Genomic DNA, 12,665 nt, shown 5'->3' with positions numbered 1-12,665 from the left:
GGTGCCTTTGTTGAAATTAGCCCAGGAAATGAGTGCTTTCTCACCATGCGAAACAGTGTCTGGCCATCTTTTCTTAACTAATTGAAAAGCATCTCTTGGCATTTTCCTCCGAGTTAAGTTAAAGAAAGAGGTTGCTCCAGGAATGCTCTTGCTCTTTTGATTCTACATCCATTTCTATCCCATCAAGAAGTCTCTATAGATCATTCTATGGTCCAAATGAAATCAAATCCAGCTCCACAAATTACTAGTTGTGTTATTTCGGGCAAAAATATAACTTCTCTAAGCCTCAGTTTCCTCAACTGCAGAATAGGGATAATAGTATCAAGGCAAATAATAAGAGCAAACATTGATAAAGTGATTATTTCTCCATTGAGGCACTGCCTCATTGGATGTTCATAGTTCCAAAAAGCTAAATATGTTACATGTATTGATAGTATTACTTACAGATTACCTGTATTATCAAGAATCATGGTTGTAGTTTAGAAATTGCTAGAGGTAAAATATTATGAATTTAGTTTTAAGTACAAATGGCTGTACAACTTTGGTGTCAATCATCACTGCTATGGAGTGAGCATTAGTAATAAGTGACATATGGTTCTTCTGCATTCAACAGGCAGATAGTGCTCCCTCCAACTTCCACACAGTCCTCTTCCACAGAGTAGGAAAATAAGTTATATTAGTCATCTTCCTGTTGCTATAATGAAATAACTGAGGTAATTAACATACAAAGAGAAAAGGTTTATTTTAGCTCAGAGTTTTGGAGATTCCAGTTCAAGATTGAGCCATACCAACACTTTGGACCTCTGGCAAGGGTGGCACATTATGGCAGAAGTACATGGAAGGAAACAGCTTATTTCCTGATCCAAGGGCCAAAAGAAGAAGAAAGGAAGAGACTAGTATTCTACAATCCCCTTTGAGGGCACATGCCCTAGTTCTAAAACCTACTGGTAGGACCCACATCCTACAATTTCCACTATTTCCCCATAGTGTCCCTCCAGGTATCAAGTCTTGAATACAAAAACCTTCGGGAGACATTTAACATTCAAATTATAGCATCAGGCATTTAATTGACTAAAAATATGTAGTTGTGTCTGGCCCATTTTGTGTTGCTATAACAAAATACTTTGGATTTGGAACTTTATAAGGAAATGGAGTTTATTTAGCTCACACAGTGGCAATCTAAGAGCATTGCAACGGCATCGATTTCTGGTGAGGGACCAGGCTCACTCTTACAAGAGCCTGCTCTGGAGGGAACCTAATCCACTCTGAGAAACCAGCATCCATCACTCTATGAGAGCAGGTCCCCATGATCTGATCATCTCTCCAACATCCTGCCACCTCAAAACCATACTTTGAGGAGCAAGCTTCCAGTACACAAAACATTGGGGGTCAGACCATATCCAAACAAATACCCATTAAAATGAGTGTGTCGATTTATTTATATGCAATAGTGATTCCTTGTTGAATGAAAGAGAGAGACGGTATTTCCATATGCCCTGATTCTGTGACCTGCTCTCTGGTTTGTTCTGGAAGTTTCCAGCCTAGCAGAGCCCAGGAATACAAGCATTTCCTCTTCTGCATTGTCCCTGGTGCAGCCTGCCCACACCTCAGCCCTACAGAGAGCTTGCTCTTCCTGAAGAAGAAAGGAAAGAAGCCCTTCCACTAGGCTCCTGCCCGACAGCGGTCTCCTTTGTCCATGGCTGCTGGCCTCGGGTCTTTTCTTTCTTCTACTCTTCTTATGGGATCCATGGTCACCAGTAAAATTTGCTTGTAGCTTCCCTAACCATAGTCTGATGGTTCTAGCCACTTTGCTCCTGGTTATGATTCAATCCAGACTCCTGATGACCTCCATCCTGCCTTGCCCCTGTCCAACCTGCAGAAGGGCCACTCATGGTACTATGAACCTCCTTGCAGGGAGGTAATTTGGTCTTTTAGATATTCTGGATCATGTGGGCTGGTGAGGATAGTGAGCGTGGGGGCTAAAAAATAGATCTCTGAGCATTTAGTGATGTCTAGTCATTCTATTTGGTTTGGGCATAAATTATTGTAGCAAGAAAGATGGCTTCAGATGGTGCTGACTGGGAAAGGCTTGGTAGACTACTTCCTGGGCTTCACCTGGTCCCTGGATTCCCCTTTATCATCTTTAAAATCATCCATTAATTGTAGGCATCTGCAAGAAACGTTTTATGAGCACCTACTGTGTGCTGGGTAATGTGGCTGCTGAGAAGAAAGAGTCTCTGGTTGTTGCTCTCAGTCTAAGTGGGGGAGACAGACAAGTAAGTTAGTGAGGAGATTAAAGGCCATGAGTCATAGAGTTCGTAGTTGTTTTTCAAATTGCACAAGAAGCACCTGTTTTCTACTACAGGGATAGTTGAGCACCAGAGGAAACCTTTCTAGGCACAGTTGCAATGTACTGAATCAGAAGATTCCGGGATGAACTAATTAGGGGAAGAAGCAGGGGCAGTTGTGTTTGGACACCAAGCAGACTGTGCTCAAATGCTGTCTCCACCACACATGAACTGTGTCCTTCTGGACAAATGACTGATTCTCTCAAAATGTAGTTTCCTGAGCTCCACTATAGATTAGCCTTTTTGTTTTTTTCATGGATTTTTCTGAAAATTAGCAAACTATTTTTAAGTGCTAAACTCATATTCAATAATGAGCAGCTAATTGATACATGGAGACTCTTGTTATATGTTATGAATTTATCAAGGAACAACTCAATGATAATTGAAACTTGAGCATGATCCATTGCACATACAAAAGACTTTCTGCTTAACTGCTGTTTGCAGTGGTGTACAAGATGAGGAAACAGAGGGAAAGCCATGCAATGTGGATGGTTAGGAAGAAAGTTTGTTGAAGGCCTGGTGTCTTGGCACACACAGGGTGTTCTCCAAGGGGGTGGAGCTGCTGAGGGCTGGCCACTTTTCAGTAAAGGTTATGTGGAAGCAACTAGATACCCCAAGATGATGTGGTCCTCCTTACTATGGACTGTCTGATCTTTGTTTGCAAAGCCTTGGTTCATTTACCACCTGGCTGCAGAAAATAGAAAGCCAGGCACCACTTTGCTTCTGAAGAATTCTCAGCAATTTTTCAGAAGAGTAAAACATTCTCTGTGAAATTCTTGGAGATTTCTCCCCTTCACTCTGAAATGCCCTGAATTTCAAGCAGCTCTAATGTTGCTGACTCATATCTCGTTTCATAAGAATCTGGGTTGACTTGTCATATGTTATAAATTTCTAGTTTACGGAATCTCTCCTGCTGGAAGGTGGACCAGGAAGTCTGTCAAAGGGATTTGAGGTGGGCTAAACAGAAGTTGAGGTTACAAGTGTCCAGGGATTTTGTTCAATTTTTCTGTGGTTTTGTTTTGTTTTGTTTTTTAGTGAAAGGAGATCTTGAATGTTTTTACAGAAGGTTATTATTTAACTTTTGCTTGAGGAAATGTCAACTAGTGGACTTCAAAGACATATGTCCATGTAAGGCTGATGGTATTTAACATAAATTTCCCAGGTTTTTTTTTTTTTTGAAAGCTTTACATAATCTCTCCCTATCTCTCTATCATTCATGGAAAGAGCATGTCATAACTCTGACAGGCAGCACATTTTCTCTTTTTAGGATTTTACTGTGACTTTCTCTATCTAGGATAGGGGCCACAAGCTTCTCTGGGAAACTGGATACCCAGGCTTAAGTGTTGAACAGGAAATGAACAAATATGGCAAAGTACAGAAAGAGAAAAAAAGAGTCTGGACTGAAGATAAATATGACTTATGTCACAGTTTTGTTTTGTTTTCCCAGGAATCATCTCTATTGACAAAGCCTACAGAGTAAACACCGTGGGACCCAACTCTGAGTTCGCAAGCCAATTTAAATCAGGGCAACTCTTTTCGGTGGAGAATAAATTTGCCTATGCCTTTGGACAGGCTTCTCAGTTCCCTGAGAATACACAGGTGGATAGGCTAATGGATGGAGGGGGAGGGAGGGAGGGACTGTGTGGATTGGCAATCCTGCCAGAATATGTAGCTGTGGACTTCCTCCATCCTGGTATGTATTTTTTCCTTGAGGTTTTCTTTATTTTCTGAGGTTGTTGTTTGTGACAATTATACTCCCCTCTCTTTTCAGTTTAACCTTTCTTGGCCAAATCCAAGGTCAGAGAGAGCGATCTGCTACAGTCTGCCTAGTAAAATGCACGTCTCCTGATTAGGAAATTGAGCTTCTACCATTTACCAAGCCTTGGTTGCTTACAGGGAGAGATGCTGACTCATAGAACAGGCAAGGTGATTCATATATGCAAATACATAATTTATCTACTCACACTGATTTTGTTAACAACAGGTCTGTGGCATCTGAGGAGCCATCAAGTACTCAGGTTTCATTTTGCATAATTATACAATATGCGATGATATCACCTCATGTCTCCTTATTGTTGTATCATCACTTTCCCCTCTGTAGAGTTGGAGCTTTATGAAGGCAAGGGCTTCTAGGCTTTTGTTAACTGGACTTACCATCCGGAGGAATAGTGCCTAGTGTGGTAGAAACTCACTAAATGTCTGAGTAACTGGGTGACTGAACACATGGTTAGGATACCTTCTCGTCTTTGCTTCTCCTCTTGGTTTCTGCAGTTTTCTGGTATTTCCCTTGGGGAGGGCATGTAGTATCCCTACAAGGAGAGACCTTATGAGTCCTCTTCAACATCACATCATCCTAACACAAGGAGCTGGATTCCCAGGACCAATCTTTCTTACGAACATCAGCTGACTTTAAGTCAGTCTTTCTGTATTTTTTTTTTCTTACTCTCCCTTTACTTCTGGCTTTGCTTATAGTAGAAACCTATTTTTAGGTTATCTTTATGTGCATACACTTATTTCTAAAATGTTATCAAACCACATTTTATGCTTTATTCTGTTCCCCACAAACTATATTTTATTTTCTTTATACCTTCTAATTTGCTCCTCTCGAAGATAGTTCTTCCCTTCCAAGTCACTAAACAGCAATTTGCCTGAGTTTTCTTGATAGCATCACTCTTTATTTTGGTATCTTCCACAGCATCTTTCAGCACTCTTTCAATATGGGCCAGACCAAATAAGTACCTTCAATGTTCTTGGCAAGTATTAACTCCTAATGGCTTACTTCTTTTTAGTTGTCCTTTAAGTTAAGTATCCAGATAGACTTGAAGTGGGAAACAGAAGGTCACTTGAGCAAGGATCTATTTTCCTAGATAAGGAGGAGTAGTCTTCTAAAAGCTGTATCTACAAGCAGGTTCTTTCCAATGACAGCAGTGGGTTTGTCTAAAAGGGTAGATAAACAATCTTCTGAAAGAGATAGTGAAGTCATCTTTGTGTATATAACAGTACATGCAGTTTTAGACAAGTTTCAGATATAAAGGCAAAAGGGCAGAACTAAAAGAAATCAATTATCCATATGATGAATGGTGATGAAAACAAATATCATAATAACAAAGACTTGAATAAATTCAATGAGATTCTGCATATCGTGTTGAATAATCATAAAGACAACAAAGTCAATTAGGACTGAAGTGAAACAGGAGGGCAAAAAACATGATTAAAAAACTCACTTAGCATCCTCCCTTCAACAGAAAAAATACCATCAATTCCCAGTGAGCAAGGACTTGTGCTTGGATCATGAACCAAATACCTCCAGAATGAGTGTCTGCAATCGCTAAGAAATACAGCTGGGCTTCACGTTGTGTGCCAGCTCCAGCTGAATGGTCATGGCTGCCTGGAACTCTGTGTTAGGAGCTTCTCAGTAGCAAGTGGTATGTGTGGGAAAATGTGCTATGATCGTCAGCAATGTCTACTTGGGCATGGCATGTGGAAGTGATAGCATGGGTTCTGTGAAATTTTCATTGTTGATTCTTGTCTAATTATTCCTTCATAGTATGCTTTATTTTTTCCATATATATGTATATATTTCCATATGTATATATATATTTATATGGAAAAATATATATATATTTTTTGGTTTCTAAATTTGATGTTGTAAAATTTGTTTCTAGAAAGATTGATGTATCATAATAGCCATCTGGCTCTTGTATTGTTTGCCCAGTTGGGGCTATTACAAAATTGTACCCTATCTATCACCTCTGACAGACTTCATAGCAGAGAGCAAATATCCCCCTTGGACTGTGAAGAAACAGATTTTGATCTAAGAAAGCAAAGAGATATGCAATATAAATTCACTATTATTTTTATTAGGGAAATGATGCTAGAGACTTCAATGACTTTGCAAAGAGCTCTGTCAGTTAAGTATGCTTTCAATTGCAAACAAGAGCAAACCCAGTCAGCAATGGTTTAAAATTATGTGACTAAACTATTCACACCACAAGATTCAGGAAATGGGTGGTTGCTGATATTTGTTCAATTGCACAATAGCATCACGGACTGCACGTCTTTGATACCCTTGGAATGTTTCTCATGGCTACCAAATGGTAGCCACGGACCCCAGGACTACATCTCATGCCTACCTTTATGTCACAAAACACGGGGCACGGTGAAGCATCTGTGACTTCTTTCATCAGTAAAGAGAAAACTTTCACAGGTGACCTGTGAACTTTGTATTCTCTGTTTGGAAGATGTCCCGAGCCTCACCCTGGTTGCAGGGGAAACTGGAAAAGCACACATGTAGCTTTCCTGGCCTCTGTGGTGAAGGAGGCCAGAGAGGAAGGCTTTGGGGGTGAGTATTGACTGATCAACCAATAGCTTTCCTCACGATCCACGTCTTTGATTAGCAGGCATTCCTGCACAGACTTTCCCCATATAGTCCAAATGAAGTCAACTCATTTGTCTTTCACAGTAATTCCACATGTAATTTGTTTGAAAGTATAGCTTGAAATGCAGCATCGTCGTGTGAAGTACATCAGATCCAGATGTAGATTTTTCTGGTCTGGTAATGAAAGGCCAGTTGTCTGTTCCTGTCACACAGTAAAGGGACAGGAGAACAATGGCTTTCTAACTTGGAAAAAGAATGGGAATTACATACAAATCATCGTTTCCTGATGCCTATAATAGCAAAGACTTTGTCCTGACAGTGGAATGAATTCTTATATGAGGCCATTTGCTCATTCCTGTCTTTTCTAGGAGGTCTGCTAGGATCTGGGAGGACTCAGGAGGTCATTATGCTGATGATGTTTGCTGCCACCTCTGAAGTAGACCTAGGAGAAGATTTGCTTTTCTGAGGAAATGTATGACTTCCCTAATTTATTCCTTACTCCTGTAGGCTCATGAAGCTAACAGTCATAGGGATTTTGTTAGTAATTTTCATTTGGGTAACTGAAAGGCCACGTAGGGGTAGACAAGAGTCTCCTAGTGTCTAAGTTTTGGGATTAGTTTCTAATGGACAATGCCTTGTGAAGAAATGAAAAAAAATTAGGAGGGGTCTTGGATATCATAAAGCTGTGGGAAGATCAGTGGAGTAGAAGTAGGAGAATAGGAGGGAGGGAGGAAGGAAGGGAGGGGAAAGAAACATGGAATGAATGTAACAGAATCATGTTCTATACATCATCTCACCTTTATGTATATGTAGTACTGCATTGTGTTCTATTCTCACTGCTGCCTACTCACATGTGCAGTTAGTACCCTGAGATGCCACTATGAAGTGTTAGTGCTGGACACAGTATAGGGCCATTGATGATCCTTCTCCAGCTTTATTTTAACTCTTCTTTGCCTCTGCTCTACTAGCTGCTACGGTCTGGACCTAGTTCAAGTGCCCCCCAAAGGTCCACTGTGATTGAAGACTCGACCCTCAGGATGGCATTGCTGGGAAGACAGGCCTTAGGTCATTAGGGGGTGCCCTTGGAAGGAAGGAATTGTGACAGCTCTCTGACTTCCTTCCTGTCCGATGATGCAAGCTCTTCTACACGTGTGCATGTGCCTCTACCCTGAGGTGACACAGTGGACAGGCAAGGCCTCACCAGAACCAAGGCAATGGCAGCACCATGAGGTGGGACCTCACAAACCACATCCTAAATAAACCTGTTCTTCATGAGAAGGTTGTGAGAGGTATGTCACTGTAGTGACAAAAAGTTGACTGAGACGTCAGGCATTAAGTACTTCCGGCTTATTCCTAGTTAGGGAATTACTGAAGTACATTTTCTTCAGTGTAAGGGATCCTGAGACCCACTGGAACATTTTCCAAGGAAATGTCACTTTAGGAAAATGCTAATCAAAGCCTTTAAAAAGGACAGCATGGAGTTGTGAGGAAGTAATAAAAATAAAGAGCAAGTCAGAAATAGGTTTGTTAGAGACAAAGTATGAATTGGTTGAAAGTAGATTTGGGAGATAATTATGCTAATGTAGACCAACTGCTGTGGCTCTCCTCTCCTGTGTGTCTTGGCACAGCGCACTACCCAGGGGCATGTCCTTAAAGCCATTGACCCATCCTGGATACAAGCCAAACAAGGAAGGGTCAAGAGCAGAAGCCCAATTAATCAGGTACCACCAGTGGAGGCGGGCCAGGACCCAAAGATGGAAGGTCAGCTATGACGGGGGAGCATGAAGGTGTCATAGATCTCAGAACACAGGCAGGGTCCAGAGTCTAGGAGGTTAGGAGTTTGGCAGAAATAACTCTGGTAATAAGCACTGAACTTGGACCCTAGGGCAGAAAGTACTCCATTGTATTCTGTTATCACTGCTGAATGTGGATGAGTTGCTGGGCATTGTCAGAAAGTCTCAAAATGATTTTTTGTGATTAAAAGTCAGGAACAAGATACCAGTGAGACCTTACTGAGGTTTTACTATTGGATTCTATTTTTTTTTTTTTGCTTTTTAATTTTTTACCTACTCATTTATTTATAATAATTTTGAAAGCATGCTATTATGACGATTAATAATAGCTGACATTTTGAGAAGGAATGCCTACAATAGGCTAGACATAGTTCTAAGTGTTTTACATAGAATAAGTATTAATACAATATAATAAGTGTTAACATTATATAATAGTATATACTAATATAAGGAGTATTTAACCTTTACAACAATATGATATTTTTGTCATTTTCACATTAAGGAGGGGACATATAAGCGTCCATAACTCTCAACATTCTTTACCTAGGCTCTCTACTTCACCCACCCTCTTTCATCCATCTATCCAACTATCCATCCAAACATCTATCCTTCCACTCATTCATTCATTCATTCAGGAAATTTGTATTCAATTTATTATTGTAGGTCCTGGGAATAAAAAAGTGAACATGTTTACGAGTAGTTATCTGCTTAGGAACTTTACAGTCCAGGAAGGGATTCAGATGGCAAAATCATCCCTTGTGATAAAGTGTGATAGGTAACAGAAGAAGATGCAAGATGCAACATGAACTTCAAAGGGGCCCTGGATGTTGTTTATCAAGAAGCAGAAAAGGTTCCCAAAAGGCATCCGAATTGACAAACAAAGGGTCACTAAGTATTCAGTGAGTAGGAGGAAATTCTGTTAAAGAACTTGAAAGGTGCACATTTCTCAATTGAAACATAAAGTGGGAAGAACAAGAGGAAAAGAGATTAGGAAAGAAAGGAAGGCAGGAAGGCAGGAAGCCAGGCTACCAAGGGCATTCTGAAGGGCTTGAATTTTATCTTAATGACACCGGGAAGCTTTTTGATGAGTGTTAAGGAGAGGAGAGACATGATTCATTTATTTTGCATTCTAGAAGCCTTGCCCTGGCTGCGGTGTGGAGGATGGACTGAATGGGGAAGGACTGTAGGCAATGTCATTTGGGAGGCAGGGAGCTACAGCCTCCAGGTGAGGGGGGGGTTGTCAACTGAGGTGTGGCAATGGCCATTAGGATGAAGAAAAGTGGATGACGTGGAGAGATAATGAGAGGTTCGAGATCCGCAGAACCTGCTCTTGGCCTTCCTCATGGAATGTGTAATATTGGGCATATATTGCAATTTATCTGGAGAAGACGTCACTAAATAAGACCTCACACCATATTTCTAGTTGGGTGCCTGAGGGGTTATGGAAAACCTATGCTTCCAAAATGTACATTTTCACACATGGTAATACAGGACAAGAGAATCTCTCATTTTCATAAAAATAGGGCCCAACATTTATGGCAAAAAAAGAGTTACATTCAAGCATTAGGGAGCTTGGTTGACAGTTGAAATCTTTTTTTCTGAAGTTATCCAGCCAAGAGGAAGCTATGCTGTGAGGCATTGAAATATGGGGCTTAATGGAGAGACCTGGGGAGCTCTTCCCAAGATAGTTATTTTGAAAGAAGGGGTAAAATAGAAAATTGCCATGCTGCCACACCAACGTCCTACCTTCCCTTTCAAGTGACCTTTGCTTTAAGGGAAGAAAGACTTGGAGCCATATTCTAAGGAAGCAAAAATGACAGTAGCATCTTGGAAGAACCCAGACTCAACCTTGATGCCCAAGCCAGGCTGTGATGTAAAACCAGAGGAGCCTCATTCCTCAGCCATTTCCTAACCAGGAAGTACACGATAGAGACTCCTTTTAGGAATCATATTGCCTCCCTATTGAATTTAACTTTTGTCCAGTTGAAAAGACTCATATTTTACTGCCAGTCATTTCTGCTGCTATTCAGCAGACCATTGAGAGCAGGGTTTTTTTCCGGCCTGTGGAGCACACCTTCATGGTTGTTTCATGCCACATTCTGTGGCTTACTCTCTGGTGTGGCTAGCTCAGGCCTAATTATCACACTGGCACCAGTGCTGAATCTAAGTCTCTTGTGCCTTATCTTGAAAAGAATCATCTCACATATTCAAATGGGCATCTGGAAGAAGCCAGATGTAGGGCTCCTTCTTGCCAGTTTGCCACAAGTTCTTGTTCCATGGCTTGTCGTCTCCAAGGCTCTTCAAGCACAGCAACTTTTCTCCCTCCATGGTCATGGAGCAAAGTCTGACAGGAAGGTGGATCCCAGGGAGTGCCTGTGACGTCCCCGTTGGCTCTTGCCTGGAGGACTGGAACACCTGTTTTCCAACTCTCCCCCTACACTTCTGCCATGATCCTGGATATCCTCCGACATTATCTTTCTGCCCCTGTTGTAATCCCCAAGGGTTATTAGAGACTTTTACAACCTGCCTCCTATTAGCTCTCCCTGGATTACTATGGTTCATCCAGGCTGATCTTTCAATTTCCTAGGTTGGGTGCTCCTTCCCTCTCACCTAGGACTTTCACTTTTGATTCTCACTGTATGAAAGTGCCTTTCTAGACTTCTGTCTACTCTTCAGGTCTTGGCTTAATCTAGATTTGCTCTGAAAACTTTCTTTACTTATCCCACAAGTCAGAGTTCTCTTTCTTTCCCTTATCAAATTTCCTTTTTTAAATTATTTTTTAAAAAAATTTATATGTGACAGTGGAATGCATTACAATTCTTATTACACAAATAGAGCCCGATTTTTCATATCTCTGGTTGTATACAAAGTATATTCACACCAATTCGTGTCTTTATACACGTGCTTTGGATAATAATGTCCATCACATTCCACCATCATTTCTCACCCCATGCCCCCTCCCTTCCCCTCTAACCCCTCTGCCCTATCCAGAGTTCGTCTCAATTCTTTTTTAGAGTTGCCTGTTTGCATGTCTGTCTTCCCCACAGATTATAAGCCACTTGGAAACAAATGTATTTTTCACCTGGAAATTATCAGTGCCTAGCACAATAGCTACCATAGAGTGAGATCTTGGTAAATTCATGCCAACTCTTTAGGGTTATGGGAAAGAAATGTTTGCTTCACAACAGAAATCATCCTCGTCAATCAAGGGAAGTATCTAATATTAATTCATTCATTCGTGCTTACTCCATAAATATTTTGAGTTCTTATGAATATGCCAGGAACTATTTTGAGCACTGAGGATATGGAGATAAATATGACATATTTTTTTTTCCTAAAGACATTCCACGTTTGTTTGGGTAAATAGAGAAGTAAATAGTTATGATATGATGCATGCTATAATAAATAAATGCATAAGTTGCCATGGAACATAGAAAAATAGTGCTCACATCTTCCTGAGCATCTAAAGACTTGGCACCTAACTGAGTCTTGATGAAGGTGCGAGTGGGAAGGCATGGAACAAGAGGAAAGGAGCAATTGCTAGGAAGAGCTGAGATATGGAAAGGGTAAAAACTGATGAAAACTGAGTGGTCACTGAAGCATCTGATGACCCTGGTGTCTCACTGGACCTGTAAGGCTCCTGAGAAGCTAAGCAATCATGTATTTTGATGTAAATAAAAAAAATTGAGTGCTATTGATTGATTTTAGGTAGGAAAGAAATATGCTCACGGTGGATGGTGCTTTACAAAGAGCCCCCTAGCAGTAGTGTGGACTCAGATAGGAGGGAGGTAAAGTCAGAGGAAGTAACAGGAAGACTCTTCAAAGATATTGGGGAGAAATATGGCTGACCTGCTGGGTCTAAGTTTCTGGCAGTCTATCTGGAGAGAAAGTGAAAGGATCAGGAGTGAATGAGGATGGGGAACCACACTGCCAAGCCTTGAAGTGCGCTCTTCCTTCTTGTGTTATCGCCCTCTCCTTTCTTTAGATAATTACTGTTTGTCCTTTGTCATTCAATTTAAAGATTGCCTCTGGCAAGTTTTCTCTGCCTCTCTCGCCTCAGTCTGATTAGGATACCCCTTCCTTTAAGCTCTCATTGAATATCCTATGTAGCCTCTGCAACACTAAATTATAAGCAATTTGAGAGCA

The 12,665-nt window shown here is 40.9% G+C and overlaps 1 long non-coding RNA gene across 1 annotated transcript in view; it reads left to right on the top strand.

Annotated features, from left to right (window-relative positions):
* Positions 1–7,102: 7,102 nt before the first annotated feature.
* Positions 7,103–12,665, top strand: part of LOC308654131 — a 59,926-nt gene continuing 54,363 nt past the window's right edge. Inside the window, exon 1 of the long non-coding RNA XR_014023181.1 lies at positions 7,103–7,198. This is a non-coding gene — a long non-coding RNA (uncharacterized lncRNA). The remainder of the gene's footprint in view (positions 7,199–12,665) is intronic.

The sequence above is a fragment of the Spermophilus citellus genome (assembly GCF_964194105.1).
Source record: "Spermophilus citellus genome assembly, chromosome: 8".
Classification (NCBI taxonomy): Eukaryota; Metazoa; Chordata; class Mammalia; order Rodentia; family Sciuridae; genus Spermophilus; species Spermophilus citellus.
Note: the sequence above shows the minus strand (reverse complement) of the source record. Positions and strands in the feature narration are given on the sequence as shown.